This window comes from Bubalus bubalis, chromosome 4 (genome assembly GCF_019923935.1).
Source record: "Bubalus bubalis isolate 160015118507 breed Murrah chromosome 4, NDDB_SH_1, whole genome shotgun sequence".
Lineage (NCBI taxonomy): Eukaryota > Metazoa > Chordata > Mammalia > Artiodactyla > Bovidae > Bubalus > Bubalus bubalis.
The window spans coordinates 76,291,485-76,316,614 of NC_059160.1; the positions used below are offsets into that span (position 1 = coordinate 76,291,485).

At 39.4% G+C, this 25,130-nt stretch overlaps 1 protein-coding gene and 1 pseudogene across 5 annotated transcripts in view; one reads left to right on the forward strand and one right to left on the reverse strand.

Annotated features, from left to right (window-relative positions):
• FRS2 (fibroblast growth factor receptor substrate 2) overlaps nucleotides 1–25,130 on the forward strand; it is a 105,202-nt gene that overhangs the window by 10,970 nt on the left and 69,102 nt on the right. Inside the window, exon 1 of one of the 5 annotated variants that reach the window (XM_044941608.2) lies at nucleotides 12,478–13,213. The exons of the other annotated variants lie outside the window; for them this stretch is intronic. The gene's annotated coding sequence lies outside the window, so the exon portion shown is untranslated. Of the gene's footprint in view, nucleotides 1–12,477; nucleotides 13,214–25,130 lie in introns of those variants that run through there. 5 annotated transcript variants of the gene reach the window in all.
• Nucleotides 3,738–24,955, reverse strand: LOC102415353 (annotated as a pseudogene).

Sequence of the window (25,130 nt, forward strand, 5' to 3'; positions counted from 1 at the left end):
AGGCAGCATTGGAATTCAAACCCTTAAAGTTTTCTTAAGACTATTTTTTTAAACTAGCTACAGTTGCCTTCTAAGTTGGTAGATCGACTGTTAACTTAGGGCATGGTCTGTGTCTTGTCTCCTGTGTTGTCAGTACCTGGGACGGTTGAGTGAATAAATAACATACAGACAGGAGTTGCTATCTGACATAAGGGTCTTACATGGTAATAGTTCTAATGTAATTGTATTTGTTCACATTTTATACTTATATATATATGTAGGCAGATGGATAATGTGTATGTATGTTGTTGCTCAGTCACTAAGCTGTGTCTGACTCTTCGCGACCCCATGGACTGCAGCACATCAGGGTCCTCTGTCTTCCACTGTTTCCCAAAGTTTGCTCAAATTCATGTCCAGTCAGTGATGCTATTTAACCATCTATCCTCTGGCACCTCCTTCTCCTATAAGTACATAATAATACATATGTAGTTGCTTAGAGCTTAAAGCTTGTGTGGAAGGTTTTTCTGAAGCTTTGCATAACTCTAGGTAAGATTTTTTTTTTAGATTAAAAAGTAAATGGATTTGCCTTTAATGAAGAAAATTTGGAGCTTTCTTTTTCTTGGCGGTGCCCCATGGCTTGTGGGATCTTAGTTCCCTGGCTAGGGATTGAACCGTGGCCCTCAGCAATGAGAGTGTGGCGTCCTAACCATTTGGACTGCTAGGAAATTTCCCCACATTTGGCTTTCTCAAAGGCATTAGGTGATAAAGATAAGTGAGGCAGATTTTCTGATATCAGTTCAAATTTTTTTTTAATTGTTAAGCAAATCTTTAAGATTTGGGTGATTGGAGGAATGTAGTGTATTACTAAAATGTAGTATTGGTTAAGTAATCTCTTGACCTGGTTAATTGGTGGATGCTGGGCCCTATTCACATTCACCTTTTCTCCCGTTTTACCTTTGACTTTCCACCTTCCATTCTTGGTTAAAGCCAGAGGGACTTGGGCACAGAACCTTCATTAGGACACAAGTTCACCCCTTGGCTTCAATTATTGGGACCCTACTAGGTATCAAGAACCATGCTGGATATTGAGGTGAAAATGGTGAATCTAGATAGATGTAGTTGTTGTCATGGAGCACAATTCAGAAGTGATGAACTATTTTACCCCTTGTCTGTGTTAGTTATTTATATATTTAAATCAAATATTTCTAAGAAAATCTTATTTATATCGGCTGAAATTTTCCTGGCCAGAGAGAAAATTCTTAAGACCCTTAATGGATTGTGTAAGTATAGAATTTGAGACTGAAAACTACTCAGTGTGTTCTGAAAATTGATAACTTTAATTTCAGTTGAAGTCTTTTATTAAAGCCTAACCTAAGTAAATTACAGATGCTATAAAGACTGCTATTTGCCTCCTATGGGGTTTTATGAATAGTTACTAGAAGTAGTGTCTTGGAAGTTATATCAATGTATTACATGGTTCTTTGACATTCCCTTGTCTCCCCCTCAGTCAGAAAAACTTTAATATTACACAAGCAAATGCATGTATTTTTTAAAAACTCTTATTTTGAGGTAGAGCCTTACAGAAAGTTGCAGAAATAGTGGGGCCCTGAATAGTACTCTTCACTCAGTTTCCCCAATATTGACATCTTGGATAATTGTCATACAATAGGAATATGAGGAAATTGATATTGAGACATTACTGTTAACTAGAGTTTCCCATATGTAATGTTAACCATATGTTAACATTACTGATGACATAGACTTTCCCTGATGGCTCAGGAGGTAAAGAATCCACCTGTAATGCAAGGGACACAGAAGACATGGGTTTGATCCTTGGGTTGGGAAGATCCCCTGGAGAAGGAAGTGGCAACCACTCCAGTATTCTTGCCTGGAGAATCCCACAGACAGAGGAGCCTGGTGGGCTACAAACAGTCCAGTGGGTTGCAAAGAGTCAGACATGACTGAGCGACTAAGCATAAGTACTGTTAACTAGAATACAGACCATGTACAGATATGATCTACGTTTCTTTGTGTGTGTGTAGTTGTGCACAGTGCTAGCCCATCTATGTATTTAACCACCACTGCAGTCAGATAGAGAACCGTTCCGTCACCACAGAACTCCCTAGTGCTACCTCTTTGTGTTCACAGCCCATCCCCTCATCCCTCGTTTTGTCATTTTGAGAACGTTGTATGAGTGAAAGTATAGTGTGTAACCTTTTGAAATGCATGCTTTAAAAATACGATTTGTTTTAATTCTCAATGTAAAATAAACTTTTCTGAAAGGTGGTTAGATAGTAGGAAAAACAAATTTTGAATCTACCAGCCTAATACAGTCATCATTCTGATTTGTTTAATACCCCATTTTATACGATGTTTTATATATTTATAGTGTATGCTCAATTTTGTTTGCTTTTTAAACATTTTTTGGCTGTGCCGTGTAGCATGTGGTGTATTAGTTCCCAGGAACGAACCCATGCCCTGTGCGGTGGAAACATGAAGTCTTAACCACTGGATTGCCAGAGAATTCCCTTGTATGATTTTTTTTAATTTAACATTATTTCTGTGTCATCATCATATATAATTTTTGCTGTTATAAGGAATGTTGCAGAAAACACTTGAAAGCATGTATTTTTCTTCATGTTTTTAGTCATTTTCTTACAGCAGATTCCCAGATATGTGATATGGAGCCACAGGATATGAGGGTTTATTAATCCTGAGAATTTGGTCAAATTGCTTTTCAAAAGCATGGTAATACTAGTACTGTTGCACTATATCTTTGTTAGATTGGATACTAGGGTTAACTTTTACCCCTTAAGGTGAAAAAGGTACTTCTTTGTTCTAATTTTAGAGTGCATTTCTTTATGTAACAGTTTTTCAATGAAGAGTACAATTGATTGTAACATCAAAATGCCACGAACTTTTAAAAATGTGATTTTCGTTTTAAGTAATTTGGAAAAGCTTTTTAGTATCTGTGCCAGTGTTCAACAGTTCTGTGCAGGAGGTTGAGTCACCAGCTCCTTCTCTTTACTTTGCCTGTAACCTCTTCAGTTTATAAGTTTGTTACCTACAGAATGATTACCAGTTTCTGCTTTGCTTCCTCTGGCCTCTACCATGATCGGGCTGGTCTCCTCAGTCTGGATCTTTGTCCTTTCCCTGTGTCTGTTAACTCTTCACAGAGCACTGCTCCCTCCACTGGCACCACACCAGCACCTCATTCACTTTACCTGCTTGCTTGTCAGCCTTAGGTGCTGGGTCCCGCCGATACATTAATACATTCCTGGGACTACCATAATAGTATCCTTACAGTGTAACCCTGGAGCCTGCAGTCTCAGGACTACTGGACATCTTCACTTTTTCGATGGCACCACAGAAGTTACATGGTTAATCTGTGTGGAGTATGTAAAATATACCCAAATACAAAAATAGCAGAATAACGAGGAAATTATGTACCTTTTACATTTCTCTTTTGAAAGAAAGCATTGCTATATTCTTTGAGTAGCAGTCAGACCATCAGAGTACTAACAAAACCCTTAAAACAGAAGTTTTAAGTAGAATGTCATTAATGCCAACACTTCGCTTTCTTTTAGTTGTCACAGTATTCCTACACATTTTTGAGGTAGCTACATGTGAAGATCTCGTAAGTGTTGTTGAGTAGGAGATTGGACGATTTGGTTAGCAGGGGATCATAAAAAATGATATATGTATTTTTAATTTTTAACTCGAAGAGACATTCTTTCACCACTTTTTTCCCCATAGGGTCAGGGTTTTTCTTTATGGATGGATCTTTCATTCGAGTTCTGGATTGTCTTTTTAGAATAATCCATACCCATGAGGCATTTATCTATGAAGTATCCCTTTCTAATAAAACAGAATTTAAAGGCAGTTTTAGTGTTTTACATAAAATCCTCCTACAGTTTTATGCTTTTTCCACTATTCTTTTAAAGCTGTTTTTACATACATCCAAATCCATAATAACTTCAGAAAATAATTAGCCTTTGAATCTTTTTGAACTTTTCAACATAATTTTCAGAGAAACAACCCCTTTCACGCTCAAAATTCATCAGTTTACATAATCTTAAATTACATAATTACAATAACAAGTACAGTTGGCTTACGTGAATTTGGGAACAAACAGCTGGCTCTTGTTAAGCATCCAGCTCATTTGGTGAGTAGAAGGTTGAGGACACAGTAAGAAAGCGGTTGACTTAGAGGACTGCCAGGTGCCGGTAGTCGGCCTGTGAGGAACATCAGGAAGTGATTTATGGAGGAGTTTAAGTTCTTTATTTCTCTAAGTTGATAAAGTAGAGGTCTGTTAAATGAGTTTCTACTGAATTATTATTCTGATTTCTGTTATTTTAAAATAATTTTTATCTTGTATTTTTGGCTGTGCTGGGTCTTCATTGCTTTGTGTGGTCTTTCTCTAGTTGCGGTGAGCAGGGGCTACCATTCATTGCGGTGCACAGGCTTTTCATTCTGGTGGCTTCTCTTGTTGCGGAGCACAGGCGCTAGGGCACAAAGGCTTCAGTAGTTGTGACACACAGGCTCAATAGTTGTGGCGTACGGGCTTAGTTGTTCTGCAGCAAGTGGGATTTTCCTGGACCAGGGACCGAACCCGTGTCCCCAGCATTAACAGGCGGATTCTTAACCACTGTGCCGCCAGGGAATTCCTCATTTCTGTTTTATGGAGGAAAGCAGTGAGGCTTCAGAAAGTTAAGTAAGATTCCCTCGATCACGCAGGTATTAAGTGATGGAGCCGTAGGACTAAGGAACAAATTGGAGTTACGAACACACTCTCAGAATGGAAGACATTCGTATGGAGGGGACTTACTGTACAGTAATAGGTTTATAACACTTTTTCACACAAATAATACATGAAAAATAAACATAGAAAACATTTTAAATTTTACAATATAGTACCTTGAAAAGTACAGTACAACAGCTGGCATCCGGGGGCCAGCATCAAGGGAATAGGCAAGGAGGTGCTACTGCACTCTGTACAGTATTATACAGGGAAGTACACAAAAGCACATCCACTTGTAGTGGATGCACACACCCGACCACGTGTGCCAGACACACGAACTAACTTACATGGTTGGACGTGTGAACATACATTTGCATCTTTGAAAGCTCACAACGTGAAGGTCTGTACCTAGGGTGCTTACTACATACTAGGGCTGCGTGAAGCTCAAATATAGCATGTCTTTTACCTCCTGTGCAGGTGCTAGATGCTTTTCAGGTCATCTTGTTTACCCAGTCATTAAATATTCTTGAGTGGTCTTTGGGTATGTTTGGGGTAGTGTTTTTACAGTTATTCCACATCTTGGGCCCTTCTTTCATTTTTCTCCTTAATGTTTCTTTTGTACTAACTAAAGGATGAAGGTGCATCCCAAGGTGAAAATTAGGCTTATAATTGTTTGTTTTTATCTTATTTTGGCTCTGTGTATGTGAGAACAAGACTAAAATCTTGCAGTGTTGTAACTGCTGAAGTATCTGTGAAATAAGAGAATGTGAAAGGGAAAAATGAAGTGGCAGCAGACATAAACTTTGCTCTTTCTTCTGTTAAATGTCATTCTTAATTTGGAATCTAAACAATCATCTTTATCCCTATCATTACTTATTATTTCATGGAGCATCAGTAGAGCCATTAGAATTTAAAGAAAAGGATATATGTACGTATATACATATATAATTAGTATAAAAAGTTATATTTCTGACAGTATGTGATAGGCTATTTAAGTCTTGAAAATAGCTTAAACAACTTTCAGTTTTACCCTAGGTGTTACTCGACTCAGGATTGAAAACCATTGATATGAATTTAAATGTTTATTTGTGTAGTTGTTAACCTGTAACTTTGATATGATTATAACTAATATTATGATAAGTAGTACTGTTGAGTTGTTTATTAAGTGCCTTGGGCACTCGTTAGCCGTAGTAAATAGTTTACTAGTAAATACAAAGTAATACAGAACAAAGATGAAAATTATCAGTTGATAACATTTTTTTCCATTTTCTTTGTAAATGTCAGTTCAGTTCCGTTCAGTCGCTCAGTCGTGACCGAGTCTTTGCAACCCCATGAATCGCAGCATGCCAGGCTTCCCTGTCCATCACCAACTCCCAGAGTTCACTCAGACTCACGTCCATCGAGTCAGTGATGCCATCCAGCCATCTCATCCTCTGTCGTCCCCTTCTCCTCCTGCCCCCAATCCCTCCCAGCATCAGAGTCTTTTCCAATGAGTCAACTCTTCACATGAGGTGGCCAAAGTTTTGGATTTTCAGCTTCAGCATCATTCCTTCCAAAGAAATCCAGGACTGATCTCCTTCAGAATGGACTGGTTGGATCTCCTTGCAGTCCAAGGGACTCTCAAGAGTCTTCTCCAACACTGCAGTTCAAAAGCATCAATTCTTCGGCACTCAGCCTTCTTCACAGTCCAACTCTCACATCCATACATGACCACAGGAAAAACCATAGCCTTGACTAGACGGACCTTCGTTGGCAAAGTAATGTCTCTGCTTTTGAATTTTCTATCTAGGTTGGTCATAACTTTCCTTCCAAGGAGTAAGCGTCTTTTAATTTCATGGCTGCAGTCACCATCTGCAGTGATTTTGGAGCCCCAAAAAATAAAGTCTGACACTTTTTTTACTGTTTCCCCATCTATTTCCCAAGAAGTGATGGGACCGGATGCCATGATCTTCGTTTTCTGAATGTTGAGCTTTAAGCCCACTTGGTCACTCTCTACTTTCACTTTCATCAAGAGGCTTTTGAGTTCCTCTTCACTTTCTGCCATAAGGGTGGTGTCATCTGCATATCTGAGGTTATTGAGATTTCTCCCAGCAATCTTGATTCCAGTTTGTGTTTCTTCCAGTCCAGTGTTTCTTATGATGTACTCTGCATATAAGTTAAATAAGCAACCTTGACGTACTTCTTTTCCTATTTGGAACCAGTCTGTTGTTCCATGTCCAGTTCTAACTGTTGCTTCCTGACCTGCATACAGATTTCTCAAGAGGCAGGTCAGGTGGTCTGGTATTCCCATCTCTTTCAGAATTTTCCACAGTTTATTGTGATCCACACAAAGGCTTTGGCATAGTCAATAAAGCAGAAATAGATGTTTTTCTGGAACTCTCTTGCTTTTTTCCATGATCCAGTGGATGTTGGCAATTTGATCTCTCGTTCCTCTGCCTTTTCTAAAACCACCTTGAACATCAGGAAGTTCACGGTTCACATATTGCTGAAGCCTGGCTTGGAGAATTTTGAGCATTGTAAATGTCAAGATATGTAAACTCTACATATTAATTCTAAGGCACTTTTCCTTCCTCCCTTCTTAAGTGTAACTCTATTTTGTGATTTTTTTTTTCTTTTTTCTTTTTTGGCATTAGTCCGAATGTTTGAATCTGGCAAAGGAATATACTGAATTTTTTGATATGCCAGCTAGCATCTTTCACTTACTGAGATAATATATTTTAGAGTTTAGAAGAATAATTGGTTATGACAGCAAACCTTTGGGTTACATTATTTGATTTAAAAATATATGTATTTATTGGTTGTGCTGGGTCTTTGTTGCTGCATGGGTTTTTCCTCTAGTTGCAGTAAGCAGGCTTCTCTTTTGTTGCGATGCACGGACTTTTCATTGTGGTGGCTTCTCTGGTTGTGGAGCATAGGCTCTAGGGTGCTTGGGCTTCAGTAGTTGCAGCTCAAGGACTCAGTAGTTGCTGTGCCCAGTCTCTAGAGCACAGGCTCAATAGTTGTGGCACATGGGCTTAGTTGCTCTGCTGCATGTGGGATCCTCCCAGACCAGAGATCGATTCCGTGTCCCCTGCATTGACAGGTGGACTCTTCACCAATGAGCCACCAGTGAAAGTGAAGTCGCTTGGTCGTTCCAACTCTCTGCGACCCCATAGATTGTAGCCTACCAGGCTTCTCCCTCCATGGGGTTTTTCAGGCAAGAGTACTAGAATGGGTTGCCATTTCCTTTTCCAGGGGATCTTTGCGACCTAGGGATCTAACCCAGGTCTCCCGCATTACGGGCAGATGCTTTACCGTCTAAGCCACCAGGGAAGCCCTGATTTTTTTTTTTTTTTTTATTAAGACAAGTCGTTAAGACTATAAAATTTAAATTGTACATAGTGATATAGTTGTATGAAGAGATGGTCAAGTCATAAATTTCATAGTGTTGTTAATAAGAGACCCCCTAAATGATATTTTTTAACAAAAAATAAATAAGCTTCTTTCTAAATGTTACTGTGTTATGTACTCCTTTTCAACATTTTTCCCCCTATTTTTCTGGTTTTATAATTGGAGGCTAAGATTATAATAAAGTTGAATCAAAGGAACCAGATTAGTGGCTGTTACATTAATTGTTCTCTTTATCTAGTGGCAAAACCAAAAATCCTATGAAATAACAACATTTTAAAAACAAGGTTGAAAAAGAGTTTGAATTGTTTCTTTCAATTGCTTGAGTTTTAATTACTGACGCAATACTATGTTCGATATTACTTGGAAATCTGAGATAAAGAGAAAAATTCTGTTAGCAAAATGGTATCTTAAACTTTCTTTTGACATCTGAAACATTGCCCATGACTTTGTCTTCCCCTTCTATCTTTTTTTTCACTCCTTTTTGGATTTTAATGATTTTGGCACTTCTTAGGTTTACAAAATATTTCTGGTGCATGTAGCCCTTTGAGATCTAGAAGACCCTAATCAGAAATTTCAACTAAGATAGGTTTTTTCTCCCTCTTTTGGCAAAGCAGTTTTAGAGTGCTGATGAATTATTCTGCATCCAATTTTATTTCTGTAATAAAGGTTGCCTTGGGTAAGATAAATTCTTCACCTATTTCTTTACCTGTTATACTTTGTTTTGATTGATGCAGAGTTGCCATAGTTGTACCCATTCTTACTAAAGAGGAAATGAGCCCTCGACCCTTGTTTATTGGCTATTGGTAGCCTCTAGTAACTAGCCCTTGGGCTTCCCTTGTGGCTCAGCTGGTAGAGAATCTGCCTGCAATTCGGGAGACCTGGCTTCGATCCCTGTGTTGGGAAGATCCCCTGGAGAAGGGAAAGGCTACCCACTCCAGTATTCTGACCTGGAGAATTCCATGGGCTGTAGAGTCCATGGGGTCACAAAGAGTCGGACACGACTGAGTGACTTTCACTTTACTAGTAACTAGCCCAGAGTCTCTGTCCTAATTAACATTGCCTACAGATGGTTCAAAATTGGCAAGGGAGTATGTCAAGGCTGTATATTGTATAGCTTATATAATAAGCTTATTTAACTTTTAGGCAGAGTACACCATGTGGAGTGCTGGGATGGATGACTCACAAGCTGGAATCAAGATTGCCCGGAGAAATATCAATAACCTCAGATATGCAAGTGATACCACTCTAATGGCAGAAAATGAAGAGGAACTAGAGAGTCTCTTGATGAGGGTGAAAGAGGAGAGTGGAAAATCTGACTTATAGCTCAGTATTCAAAAAACTAAAGTCATGGCATCCAGTCCCATTCTTTCATGGCAGATAGATGGGGAAAAAAGTGGAAACAGTGTCAGATTTTATTTTCTTGGGCTCCAAAATTACTGCAAATGTTGACTGCAGCCATGAAATTAAAAAACACTTGCTCCTTGGAAGAAAAGCTATGACAAACCTAGACAGTGAATTAAAAAGCAGAGATATCAGTTTGCCAACAAAGGTCTGTCTAGTCAAAGCTTTGGTTTTTACAGTAGTCTTTTTATGGATATAAGAGTTGGGCCATAAGGAAGGCTGAGCACTGAAGAATTGACCCTTTTGAACTGTGGTGCTGGAGAAGACACTTGAGAATCCCTTGAACAGTAAGGAGATCAAACCAGTCAGTCCTAAAAGAAATCAACCCTGAATATTCATTGGAAGGACTGATGCTGAAGCTGAAGCTCCAATACTTTGGCCACCTGATTCGTAGAGCAGACTCATTGGAAAAGACCCTGATGCTGGGAAAGATTGAAGGCAGGAGGCGCAGGGGGTGGCAGAGAATTAGATGGTTAGATAATATCTTTGATTAAACGGACATGAATTTGAGCAAGCTCCGGGAGATAGTGAAGGACAGGGGAGCCTGGTGTACTGCATTTCCTGGGGTTGCAAAGAGTGGGACATGACTTAGTAACGGAACAACAACAACAGATGAGGAAAGTAAAACTGTTTATGCATCAGAGGATCAGAGAGAATTGTCTAAATTCTTTAATAAAATTTTAACTCATTTATTTATTTTATTTTTGGCTGTGCTGGGTCTTCGAGGGGCTACTCTCAAGTGGAAGTGTGAAGATTTCTCATCGCCTGGGCTTCTTGTTGCAGAGCATGTACTCTGGGCTCATGGGCTTCAGTAGCTGCAGCACATTGGCTTAGCTGCCTTGTGATGTGGAGTCTTCCTGGAGCAGGGATTGAACCCGTGTCCCCTGAGCTGGCAGGTGGATTCTTAATCACTGAACCACCAGAGAGGGTCAACTTACTCATTTTTAATAAAAGGGCAATATATGTACATGATTTAAAACTTAAAGAAAGCTGCAGAAGGGTTTACTGTGAAAGCAGGCCTCATTTCCTGCCTTCCTCTCTACTAGGTCCCCGCCCCTCCCCCCCCCCCCCCCCCCCCCCCCCCCAGGCAACTACTGCTTGTAGCAAGTTTCTTCTTACATTTACAGCCATATCTGCTCTTTTTATTGGTTGCATGGTATTCATTGTTTTGAATATACTGTACATTCCCTTTTTGATTGACATATAGCTTATCTTTTGCTTTTATAAATAGTACAGCAGAGTATTGTATACATATATCACACCTGAATAAATAAATCAGTATTTTAAATTTTAGAAGTAAAATTTGTTTGCCAAATAAATCTGTGCATTAAAACTTTGATACGTATTGCCAAATTATTCTTCATGGTAAATTGATCTCAGAAGTTAGAATATTGGTATTATCATATGTTCTTTGCAAAAGTATGATCACTAGTTGTTGCTATGCTCTTTATAACCAGATTTATTTTCTTTCTTTTTATTAATTACCTGGTTGTAAGCATCGTAAGTAGCCGTCATAGTCAACAGAAGAGTCTGAAATGCAGTATTTGGATGCAATCTCAAAAAGGACAGAATGATCTCTGTTCATTTCCAAGGCAAACCATTCAGTGTCACAGTAATCCAAGTCTATGCCCTGACCAGTAACGCTGAAGAAGTTGAAATTGAACAGTTCTATGAAGACCTATAAGACCTTCTAGAACTAACACCCAAAAAAGATGTCCTTTTCATTCTAGGGGACTGGAATGCAAAAGTAGGAAGTCAGGAAATACCTGGAGTAACAGGCAAATTTAGCGTTGGAGTACACAATGAAGCAGGGCAAAGGCTAGTAAGCGTTTTGCCAAGAGAATGCACTGATCATAGCAAACACCCTCTTCCAACAACATGAGAAGACTCTATGCATGGACATCACCAGATGGTCAATACCGAAATCAGATTGATTATATTCTCTGCAGCCAAAGATGGAGAAGTTCTATACAGTCAGCAAAAACAAGACTGGGAACTCTTTGTTGCCAAATTCAGACTGAAATTGAAGAAAGTAGGGAAAACCACCAGACCATTCAGGTATGACCTAAATCAAATCCCTTACAACTGTACAGTGGAAGTGAGAAATAGATTCAAGGGATTAGTTCTGATAGACTGCCTGAAGAACTGTGGATGGAGGTTTGTGCCATTGTACAGGAGGCAGGGATCAAGACTATCCCCAAGGAAAAGAAATGCAAAAAGGCAAAATGGTTGTCTGAGGAGGCCTTACAAATAGCTGTGAATAGAAGAGAAGTGAAAGGCAAAGGAGAAAAGGAAAGATATACCCATTTGACGGAGAAGGCAATGGCACCCCACTCCAGTACTCTTGCCTGGAAAATCCCATGGACCGAGGAGCCTGGTAGGCTGCAGTCCATGGGGTCGCTAGGAGTGGGACACGACTGAGCGACTTCACTTTCACTTTTCACTTTCACGCACTGGGGAAGGAAATGGCAACCTACTCCAGTGTTCTTGCCTGGAGAATCCCAGGGACAGGGGAGCCTAGTGGGCTGCCGTCTATGGGGTCGCACAGAGTCGGACATGACTGAAGTGACTTAGCATAGCATAGCATACCCATTGGAATGCAGAGTTCCAAAGAATAGCAAGGAGAGATAAGAAAGCCTTCCTCAGTAATCAATGCAAAGAAATAGAGGAAAACAATAGAATGGGAAAGACTAGAGATCTCTTCAAGAAAATTAGAGATACCAAGCGAACATTTCATGCAAAGATGGGCACAATAAAGGAGAGAAATGGTATGGATCTAACGGAAGCAGAAGATATTAAGATGTGGCAAGAATACACAGATCTTTGGCCACCTGATGGGAAGAACTGACTCATTGGAAAAGACCCTGATGCTGGGAAAGATTGAGGGCTGGAGGAGAAGGGGATGACACAGGATGAGATGGTTGGATGGCATCCCCGACTCAATGGACATGAATTTGAGTAAACTCTGGGAGTTGGCGATGGACAGGGGGGCCTGGCCTTCTGCCGTCTGTGGGGTTGCAAAGAGTCGGACACGTCTGAGCAACTAACTGAAGCATAGTTTATGTTTCACAAACTGCTAGCTTTCACTTGTTTCATCTGTGAAAAGTGTATTGGTGTAAATTATTAGCAATCACTGACTTTTATATAGGTAGCCTCTATCTTGCAAATGAATTGTTTAAAAAAGACTGGCTAGAGGCTGGGGGTGGAGGAAATGGGGAGTTAAAAAAATAGGGAATTTGGGATTAGGAGCCTCCACATCACACCCCTACCCCCCGTAAATCATAAAAATGGGTGTTTAGCTTATTAGGTCTGGTAATAAAAAATGTTTGTAACCTGTTATATCACAATATACTGGAATCACCCTTTATAACACTGGAGATTCATTCATCCAATTGCTGTCCTCTCTTAGGGAACTAAGTCTACCCAAAATCTAGGCCTTGGTGAATTCCATGACCTGAGACAGGAGAGTAGGAATTAGATAGGGTGATGCTTGGGGAGGAATGAATGAGTTCGGGCTTAAAAAAAGGAGAAACAGCAATAGAATGAGCTTAAGGTGCTTTTATTCCTTCCATTTGTTTCTACTCTGTAGTACTGGGACAGGGTAAGAGAAGGAGCCAGGAAATGGGATTTTCTTTGCCTTTCTTTCAAGTACTTTCTTCTTTTACTAGTCCCTTTCACAGGATCTTGATACCTGGGATTCAGGTGTGTTGAGATGAATTACGATCTGAAGGAAATCACCGAGAGGGCTGAGTATGAAAATACCTGTAATTGTCAGGAAGATTTATAGAATCTGAGACTAGCGATATAAAATGGAAAAGGTTTCCAGTGGTAAGACAGAGAACCATCTTTTTGTCAGGTGTTTATAGTTTGTTCTTTTTTTGAGGTGAGGGGGGCAGTGTTGAGGGCATTTTGAGCATTGTTTTGGGGGAGATTCTGCTAACACCTTGGCTCCACGTGTACTTTTTTAAAGAGTACTCTAACCATTCTTCCCTGAAGTGGAAACGTACGCTAAGGCTCTGATTTAAAGAGAATGTTCTGTGTAGTGTATCTCAGTTGGTTTAAAGGTATCTGTGCGGGTCTCACTTGAAGTGGTAGCAATAATTCTCTTCCTATTTGATTCCATGGCGGAGCAAACCAAAGTTGACTATAGAGCCGTTGTCCTTCAGACATGTCTAAATTTCTCAGTCTATTTATGAGCATCAACAAACACTTTGTGCATACTTCTGCCATGGGTTGAATGGGTCTATTTTCCTTTAATTTAGTTTAAAACTAGTAATGGAATTCCTGAGGTTTTGAGAGGAATAGTGTTGGCAAACTTAGTTTTGAAACTAAAGGCAAATTAAGATACCAAGCAAAGCAGAAGGAGACTATTACTTTAGAAAGGGATCTTAAAGCTGCGGACATTTGCAAACTCAGTGTCTTATATTTGTATAAACTTTAGATAGGAACTACTATTTTTCTAAAATTGTTGGTTTAAAAAAATTGTTATATTTGTGCATTTTAAAAGTTGCTTCTAACACACTTTGGGTATGCTTGAGCTCAGCTTTTTCAGCAGCATATTCAGACAGTTGAGCATCATCCTTTTTGGTCTTATTCTGTCTCAGAGCATTTAAAATAGTTAAAATGGATTGTGGATGTCAGGAATTTGGTAAACTTCTATTAAAATCTAATGTGTTTTTAAAAATTGCTTAAACTGATGTTTGAACCTGTTAAAATATACTACCATCATCTGAATTATGACATTTGGCTGAGTACTGCTAAAATGACAAATGATATCACTTGTCGTTTTGATGTTATTTTAAGTGTGTTGCACCATTGCCTTTTGGAAGATACTAGCAGCAGGTACTCTGAAGGATTATAGTAATTAAACACAGGCCTTTCCCTGATTAAATCTGTTTAATTCTAATCTTTCATGCGTCCCACTAATACTCGTTTGTGACTTCAGCTGTTCATGTGAATTTTACCCAGGTGCTTTTTTGAGTACCTATTGTTAAATCTGTCTACATATTTTGTTTTGTTGTTAGATATCTCTTACTATTTCAAAACTTCTTCATGACATGAGTTATGTTTTTTACATTCTTTGGTAATTTTCCACTGTGCAACGTGATGACTGCTTTATTATGTTGGGTAGATAACTTAGAGCTTATTTGCCCATTTGGTCATTTAAAAGATGTTTACTCAGTGCTTACTTTGTTGTAGAGGCTGAGTATACTAGGTCTAATAAGGTAAGAACTCTGGGGTCCATGGGGTCTCAGAGAGTCGGACACGACTGAGCGACTGAACTGAACTGCCTTCAAGTTGCTTAGACTTTGATTGGAGATTCAGAAAATAAATCAGTTACAGTACCATGTGTCATTCATATTTTGAAGTAATCTTTGAGAGGTCCAGGGCTCCAAGTCTGATAGAGAAGATTTTTGTACTCACTCTGAAGAATGGAAACTAAACATTTGTAAAGTGTCTAAATGTTTCTATTTCAATTTATCCTCCTAAATCCTTCAACATGAGCATGTTATCCATTTTATACATGAGGAAGCTTTGAGAAGTTACATAATTTGCTGAAAGTCATTTAGGTGATAAATTATACAGGTGGGATTCTAATTTAGCGTTCTTCCTTTTATACCAAGATTTCTTAACTTTAGCACTATTACCATTTTGGGCCAGCTTAATCTTTGTTGTGGGAAGCTCTGCTCTGCTCTGTAGGATGTTTAGCAGTATTCCTGGCTGAGCTCCGGGCCAGGAGTATATGTGAAGAAAGGAGGCACCAGGAGCACAAAATTTAAGGCATCACTTACTCTCAGGATCTTTTAAGTGCTAACCCAACTTTGAATCCTCACAACATCTGAGAAAGTTCTCCCACACCAGCCTATTGATTTTAGGTCTTCATGCAGTATTGCCTGGTAACAGTATGAGGACTGAATCCCCTAGGCATTTAGGTGTTCCTTGGGAGCTGAAGAGCAGTAATGAGCAGGGGCTTTTTGCCTAATTTGTCTCTCATCTCAGAATATATATTCTTTGGCAAAGTGACTATTAAGAAATGGCATTCATAAGTGCTAAGTAAATACCTTCCATGTGGTACAGAGCTTAGAATCTTTAGGTGATACTTTACAAAACAAGGAAATCAGTTGCATTGAACTAGTGAAAACTTAGAGCAGAAACGGTACATTGAATATCCTCAGTCTTAATTTGTCCTGGTGGTCTAGCACTTAACTGCTGGTATTGATCAGCTGGACTGTAGCTTGCATGCTAAACACAGTCTAGGTAGTTCTCTAGAATGGAATCTTTAAAAAATGAAGTATGTGATACAAACTTGAATTTTAGGAGTACTGAGCAATCGTGCCTAACAGAATTATTAATAATATGCTAGGTTTGGAGTCTTAAGTAGTTAAACTTATATTTAACTTTCTGATAAAGCATTACTATTTGACCTGCGATAATGTAATTTTTTTCTTTTCTTTTTGTATTGGTAGGATTGGGGCTAGGTTACAGAAGTTCCTAAAAAGCTGGTGGAGTAGGCAGCTCTTGTGATTATAGGCAGTAGAGATCCATTAAAAATTGTCTTTCATTTCTAGACCCAAATTTAAAGGGTTTATGTGGTTAGTTCAAGCTCACTTGGATAATTCCTCCTCATAAGTTAACTTTCTTAAAGTTAACCTAATCATAGGGGTGAAATCCCATTATATTTGCAGCCCCAAGGATTATACAGGGCAGTCAGTACACTAGGGAGCAGAGATGTTGGGCCTTAGTTTTCTGCCTGTGCAGGCAGTCCCCATTGTGTGGCTGACAATAAGTGTTGCAGTTGCCTCTGTTGTATCAGTCCTCCTCAGTACATTTATCAGTGGTCTACAAATTATGAGCTTTTGCAGCAATGGTAATAGATTTCCCTTTGGGCTCCTACGAGGAGTTTGGGCAGAAGTAGCTAGCAGGAAGTGGCCAAGTGGTGGAGCAGTATCTATATTTTCCTCTTCAGTGCTAGGAGTGATATGGGTAATGGTGGTTCAGATGTGTTATATCAATGAGCAATGTATCCCATAAGTTCTTATTTATATTTTAAAATATACAGATCTCTGTTACATCTAAACAAGAATACCACTTAAAAGACATGTAGTGGAGCATAAAAGTTCTTATTAGACATGGAGCTATGTTTCTGCCAATAACTCAACATTTTGAGGACAGATAGCATCCCATTTCCAATTTGAGATTGGGTACAAAAATATCCCTAGGGCTGAGAATAGGCATAGTAAATTGCACCAACAAAAACCTTTTGTTGATTTATAGTGAAGGAAAAGTCTTCATTGAGTGTGCATGGAAAAATGTGATATAAGTTCTTCATGCTTTAGTACAGTGGATGGGGCCTCGTATTTATAGTAATTGCTCTATATGATTAATTTTCAATGCAGATTCCAAAAATGTTTTTGCACATGAGTTACTTATTTTTTTTTTTCCCCCTGTTATTTTCATCTTTGGTTAGTTAGAATCCTCTTCCCCCTTCTGTTCCAGTAGTGTTTCATCAGTTTTTTTTCTCTTATTTTTATCTTCATATTTACTTGGATTCATGTTTTTACTTTAACCTTAAATTTTCTCCTAGTGCTTTAATAAAATTTTGAGACAGTAAAGTTATCTTCAGATGTCTTTTATTTTCACTTTAGCACTGTTTGAGTTGGCTTTTAAGACATACTTATTTTGCATAAATTTATCTTTGGGGAGAAGAGTCATTTCTGGTATTAACATTTCTAGGAATTGTTTCAGAATTTAGTTTATTGTCTTAGTGTTAATAAGAATTCCAGAAGTCTTATTTTTTTGTTCTGTATCTCCAAAGAATATGTTTCATTTTGTTGTTTTACTTGAGTTCTCTAACATTTGGTTTGATCCCAGATATTTCAAGATACTATAATTAACTTTTAGTTTTCTTTCTAGTTTATCCAGTAATTTAGAATAGCACTTCAAATACAATTATGCTGATCAGTTGGGAAAATACTGATATGTATTCTCCAGTGGAAATAATTTTAATAATACATTAATACTGTTTATTAAATGTATTTAAGGAGGAGTTGTTATTTAGTCATTCAGTCATGTCTGACTTTTTGTGACCTCATGAACTGTAGCCTGCCAGACTCCTGTTCATAGGATTTCCCAGGCAGGAAAACTGGAGTAGATTTCTCCCCAGGATCTTCCTGACACAGGGATCAAACCTGAGTCTCCTCTCCATTGTAGGCAGATTCTTTTGCTTGGTAAAAGTTAATACTGCTTTCAGCTCTTAGATAAAACTTTGTGGCGGAAGCAGTAAAACACTGTATGTGCTATGCTGTGCTTAGTTGCCTTAGTCGTGTCCGACTCTTTGTGACCCCATGGACTGTAGCCCGCCAGGCTCCTCTGTCCATGGGATTCTCCAGGCGAGAATCCTGGAGTGGGTTGCCATGCACTCCTCTAGGTGATCTTCCCAACCCAGGGATCGAACCCAGGTCTTGCACATTCCAGGCGGATTCTTTACCATCTGAGCCACCAGGGAAGCCCAGAACTTTGTAAAATTTAATTTTTGGCAAGTTATAGAAATTTGTATAGCCTTTTTTACAGTTACTAGTGAAATGTAATTAAAATTAAATGGTGTCTAATCCTATTAGAATATACCAGTTTGTTGGTCAAATGTTTTTAATTAGCATGATCTGTAGTCATTGAAATAGATTGGTAACAATACATAAAAGACCATGTTCTCTGTATGAACTGATAACATTTTCAGAGAATTAAAAATAATAAATTCGTGAGTGGCTAATGAGGTAGTTTTAGTGAGTGTTATTATTCATTATTGGTTTTCTGAATATTACTGATAAAACACTGTTCCCAGTTTGTGTTTTGCTCTTGATATCCACGACCATTATTTCCTTGGTGATAGGCTCTTATATGAGCCTATTAAATGGTGATGTTGCTCAGTCATGTCTGACTCTTTGCGACCCTATGGACTGTAGCCTACCAGGCTCCTCTGTCCATGGGATTTTCCAGGCAATAGTCCTGGAGTGGATTGCCATTTCCTTCTCCAGGGGATCTTCCCATTCCAGGGATCGAACCCAGGTCTCCCGCATTGTAGACAGACGCTTTACCATCTGAGCCACCCTATCCAAAGGTAAGTAGAAATAGTGATCCATTGAACACATCCGCAAAGACATGGCTGTTTAGTGGAGGTGTTTGAGAGCATTATCAAGGAGTCTGCTAGGCTGGACATGGCAGGGTGAGTTGCTAAGCGAAAGAACTCACTCACTAAGAAATGTTAAGTGGCAGAGCTGGGCTTACGACCCTTCCACTTCAGGTACGTGGCTTTCGTACTGTGCCGCAGCTGCCTTAGACGGCTGAAGGTTGTTTGGCTCTTTTGTGCCTCCGTTTAGAACTCCTTTTCCCTACTCCTCTCAGTCACACATGAAAACACAGATAAAAATATTGAAAGAAAACTTAGTTACACCCTTCTGTATTCTGAACAGGTAGTCAGTTAATTCAGTGGTGGATCCCCACGGAAGGGGGTGGGACCTGGCTGCTGCTCAGGGTTTTTAGGTAGGAGTGTAATGGAAGAGTGTGAGACTCTTTTGCCTTTAGATGTTGGAAAAGAGAAAAAAGTGAGAGAGAATGTAAGGGATCGTGATTCTCAGGTGCTTGACCAATGAGTGTTTTTCAGTTTGTGATGAATATTAATTTAGGTTTGGGTACATGGATAACCATTTAAATTAATATGATATTATCAACTTAAGAAAAATTTTAGTTTAGGTGTGCGTGCTTAGTCACTTTAGTCGTGTCTGACTCTCTGCGACCCCATGGACCATGGCCTGCCAGGCTCCTCTGTCCATGGGATTCTCCAGGCAAGAATACTGGAGTGGGTTGCCATTTCCTTCTCCAGTGATGAAGTATGAAGTGAATGAAGTGAATTTGCTCAATTGTGTCCGACTCTTTATGACCCTATGGACTGTAGCCTACCAGGCTCCTCCGTCCATGGGATTTTCCAAGCAAGAGTACTGGAGTGGGGTGCCATTGCCTTCTCCAGAGTTTAGGTGTAAAAAGTAATATTAACTATGATTCCTGAGAAACCTTTATAAGTTTGAAACTAATAACTGTATGGCATAGTAACTTGTACATTTCATTATTGTGTTTATTTTATAGTGTTTCATTTATATTTATTATTTTTCTTTGATTTTCAGTCTCTAGGTAGCTGTCAGCATACAATCAAAATAATTTAGATAAACAATGAAGAGGTTCTGTTTATGGGACTGTGACTGCAGCTCTGAACTTGGTTGCTTGGGGAGTACCCTCTCCTTGTCTTCCCATTAGAGTGGCCTGTTGGCTAGAGGAATAGTTCTGGAATAGTAACATAGCAATTTACTGGAAAGGCCACCATTCTGGTTGTTAAAGTTTTTTGGTCTTAACTGAGACCCATTTGGCTCTTGTGTATTACAGCATACTTACTTTAAGATGGGCGGCTGCTTCTTTTTTTTTTTTTTCCAGTAGCATTCTAATGTTTTTGGTTATAAGAAATTGAGGTTGGTGATGAAGTCAGTCCAGTGTAAAATACTTAACACATAAAATAGTGTGTAGTATTGTCATGGATACATGTAGGGCTGGGAGTCAGAAAATCTCAGTCAGAAAATCTCATATAGTTTTGTTGTTTAAACTTGTTTTGTCAGTCTCTTACTGTGGAAATGAGATTATAACAATTTCATTTTCCCTCTAATAATGGGTTCAGGCTAATCAAAATAATGCGAACATTTATTGATATACAACATGTATGGTTGTTAAGATTTTTCTTTTTTTCTATGTGGATAATTTTCTCTCTGTTTACTACTTCATTTATTTTCCCTTTTCTGGGCCAATTGTCTTTCAGATTACTTTTTTGATTTTTGCATACATTTGCCTCTGGTATTTCATATGAAAAATTTTAAGTATATGGTAACATTGAGAGAGAGAACAAGAGGGACAGAGACAGAGATGTTGATCTTTTTTGTTTATTTTTTCAAATGCTTCTCTACTTTGAGACCAGTTCAGTGCCTACTTTTTTTGTCAGGGCGACTGTTATCTTCGTTTTCTCTAAATTTACCCTTTATATTTTGTAGTTTAGTACTCAGTCATTTAGTTTTTTATACTGTTCATGAGTCGTTTTCCTGTCTTGGTCTTGGCACCTCTGCCACAGTCACTTCTTACTCCCTTCTGCACTGCTGAATCCCAGACTCCTTGAGTGAAGGAGTCTTGTCTTATGGGCATTTCTCTCTGTCATGTTCTCTGACATGTGAGTATGATAGTACTTGAGGTTTTCTTTGGTTGCTCTCTTTATTTCTTGTTTGAATATATGGATGCACAGTATAAACAGTATAACACATATGATTTTAATGCTCTTAAACCTTCATGAGAGTTATTTAAGTATTTGTAAATTTGTTAGGTAGTTGACACATGAAGTTGAGCAGCTATATGCTGTAGATGAGCACAGTCCATTCAGTTCAGTTCAGTCGCTCATTCATGTCCGACTCTTTGCTATCGCATGGACTGCAGCACGCCGGGCCTCTCTGTCTATCACCAACTCTCGAAGCTTGCTCAAACTAGTGTCCATCGAGTCAGTAGTGCCATCCAACCATCTCATTTTCTCTTGTCCCCTTCAGTTCAGTTCAGTCACTCAGTCATGTCTGACTCTTTGCGACGCCATGAACTACAGCACGCCAGGCCTCCCTGTCCATCACCAACTCCCGAAATTCACTCAAACTCACATCCATCGAGTCGGTGATGGCATCCAGCCATCTCATCCTCTGTCGTCCCCTTCTCCTCCTGCCCCCAGTCCCTCCCAGCATCAGAGTCTTTTCCAATGAGTCAACTCTTCGCACGAGGTGGCCAAAGTACTTTAGTTTCAGCTTTAGCATCATTCCTTGCAAAGAACACCCAGGGCTGATCTCCTTTAGAATGGGCTGGTTGGATCTCCTTGCAGTCCAAGGGACTCTCAAGAGTCTTCTCCAACACCACAGTTCAAAAGCATCAATTCTTCAGCGCTCAGCTTTCTCCACAGTCCAACTCTCACATCCATACATGACCACAGGAAAAACCATAGCCTTGACTAGACGGACCTTTGTTGGCAAAGTAATGTCTCTGCTTTTCAATATGCTATCTAGGTTGCTCATAATTTTCCTTCATACTGCTGAAAAGCAAACCAGGTCTCATAGTTTTTATCTTTATATGAAAAGAACTTTATTAATAAAAAAAAATTCAGTAGGTTCTGATGTAGTTGCTCATGGTTTTAATCTTGCGCTTTGAAGTATTTTCTTTTTCTGGAATGAAGTTCTTGTTTCAACTGTGTAGAAGGAATATGTTAATTAGATTATATTTAGTTGGTGAATTTGTGCCCACAAGAATGTGACTTTTAAAAAGTTGCAAGTTGTACAGTTCTTGTAGATAAGATTGTTTCCTGTTTTCTTTTGCATATTTAGTACTGTTATATATTTTTCCATGAGTAGCCTTTCAGTTTGTCTATTTGTATCATTTGACACTCGGACTTTATTTAAATTCAGCTCTACTACCATCACTGGTGCTTACAAATGTTAGTCATTCGAAATGTCAAAATTTGGATTTGATCCAAGAGTTACAAATAATATAAGCCTTTATATAAATATACCCAAATATATATTCTTAGGGGGAAATGAATAAATAAAATACTGTGTTTATAGAGTGGTTAAACAGTTAGGCTTTAGAATTGCTACATGCCCAGAGTATTTCTCCAGTGAATTGCATACTGTATCAGCTCATGAATTGTGCTATAAGAAAGGTGTTTTTTTAAAAAGTAACAAGCAGATTTAATAAATTAATATACATTTTGTTTAAAGATGTACAAAGCACATTCTGTTTAATCCAAAGTTTTAAAGTATCCAGGAAATTCTATTTACACATATACAGACCCCAGACAGCAGTGAGGTCAGAAGATGCAGGAAGGGCAGCAGAGCCTCGTATTGCTGCTCTCTGAATGCTGAGAATACAAGTCAGATACATTCAACTTAAAAACAGTGTTGAGAGGTCATTGGGAAAAATCTCTGAAGAGGAAAGTCCACAAAAAAGGGCACATAAACACAAGGGGAAGGTCAGGGTAGTTAATACAACCACTTTGTTCTTAGGACAACTGTGGAGGTGTCTTGTTTGCCAGATTTCCGTTCATATTCACAAGGTGTTGGCCTACAAGGTACTTGTCATTTTAAATATGTTCATAAAGGCACATAAGGGCTTCCCAGTGGGCTCAGTGGTAAAGAATCCGCCTGCCAGTAAAGGAGCTACAGGAGATGTGGGTTTGATCCCTGGGTTGGGAAGATTCCCTGGAGGAGGAAATGGCAACCCACTCTGGTATTCTTGCCTGGAGAATCCCATGGACAGAGGAGCTTGGTGGGCTACAGTTCATAGGGTTTTAAAGAATTGGGCATGACTGAGCAACTGAGCGTGCACACACATAAAGGGACTTAAACTGGCAGATCTGGAAGGACAAGATTCCTATCAATACCATGACCATCAGTAAAAATGGGTAAATTTGCCGGTAGACCAAGTTTTGCATTTCTGCAGTGACACCTAGTAAAGGAACAATGCCATATATAAGGTACACATAGGGAAAGCAAGAACAGAGAGATCGTTGGCACTGACAGGTATAGTGAAGGTCAAAATTCTGGATGCCATTTGCCTAAGCCTGCTCAGTTAACAGTTTTCAAGTACCATCGAGGACCCCTCAATGTTACAGCTGCAGTGATTTTGGTATGCAGGATTCCAAGTGCCTGGTCCTGTGGTGGGAAAAAACAAGGAGTTTGAGCCAAGGGAACCCTTGGGTGAGCAACGATAGCCAGCTCAAACAGGAGCCCCAGAAGAAGTGGGACAACTCCAGCCAGCAGCACTGCAGCTATCAAAGTCCTCAGCTACCCTTTACCCTTCTCAAGGTCACTGCATCTGTGTGGCATCTGTGCTGCCAGCACCATCACCGCCCTTATGGTTAGCTGGGAAATGTAGAAATCATAAGCAGCTGTGCAGAGCTCATGGATTTTGGCAGTCTCCGTTCAAAATAACATTAACTGATGCCTAGCAAATACTGGTAGAGTAAGGCAGATGAGGCTGGTGATCAGTAAGGTTATTGCATATGAAGACAATCAACAAAAATATCCGAGTGGAAAAATTGAAGGCCTATGCAAGGCTGAAAGCCAGCAGACCCACCCTGCTGAAGTATGGCTAGGTGGGCTGCATGCACACCTTCCGCCACCACAGGGGTAGTGTTGCTACTTCAGACACGCTGGTTATTGTTCACTGGTTGGCTTGCACAGTTCTCATTTTCCTCCTGGTTCCAACAAATAGGAATGGAGATCCAGCAAGCTTCCCACAGTAAGAGTCTCTGCTGGCACCGTCCCCTTCAGCCATTGCTGCATCCATCCCCATTCAAGTAACGCTGGTAAGGTGGCCTGAAGCAGAAGCAGCTCGTGGGACAGTAGACTCACTGAGCATCACCGTAGAGCATGACACTGTGTGGACAAAAGACCAAGCAACAGACTAAGTATGCAAATAGGTAGCAAAAGCACCAGGCAAACATGGACCCAAAGACAGTGACTGACCAAATAAATTTTGGAAGGTATGTATACAGAGTCAAGTGAATCATTTCTTGTACTGGGGATTGAAATCTAGATCATTCAGATTCTTTAGAAACCAAAATACACCAGGTTGAAGTACCTGTCTTAGCCACAGAATGAAGGAGGCAAACCAGAAAACAGACACCTCTCCCACTAGTTAATGCAAAAACATGAGTTTTCAGAGTAGCATCAGACATTTCCAGGGAACAGATACCCAGCCCCCAGCCACAGATGAGAGGGAACACTCTTTTCTGCACGGATAACAAAGAGACCTTAACAACAGCATAGCTAACTCATAGCAAGGGAGGAGACCTATGAAATCTAACAAGTGTTGCCAAGCCATGATAAAGTATCAGTTTTATCACTAAAAGTATATACCCAGTTATGGTTGTATCAGGCCTTCAAAATGAGATGCTTGGATGTGTTCTTCAAATCCCAAACGAACGATGGAGAAATGACCAGTGTGGTCAGGGCAAAATGCATAAACAAGGATGAACTGTATTTAAAGATACCACCCAGATGACATGTTCTAGAAACACTAGTGATCCTTCTACCGTTAGCATTCTTTCCCATGTAAAAACTCTTTGTAGCTCAGTCCCGTTTTAAAGCATTTCAGTTCACGTGGCATCAGGTACGTCTTCCCCACCTATGTTGTCTTCCTCCTTGTTCTCCTCCTCCTCCTCTTCCGCCTGGTCACCCTGGCATCAGGATTTTCCCCCACCACTTTTTTCTTGCCTGGTGGGTTAGCATGCTGGTCAGGGGCAGCATTTTCAGCACTGTTTCCTCCTGCTGGAGCCTTATTTTGGTGATGCCCAGCAGCATGGAAAGGCAGAGCAGCAAGTAGCATGGTTGACCTCAATATGACTGAAAATTCTAAGAATTACAGAAAGCTAACACAGTAGTTTAAAAAAAAAAAAAGGTGTATAGTCAGTATAGACCATTTTAGATCTTTTTAATAACATCATTACAATTTTGTTTTGCCTCTCTAAACTTTTATTTTAAAATTAGAATGATATTTGCAC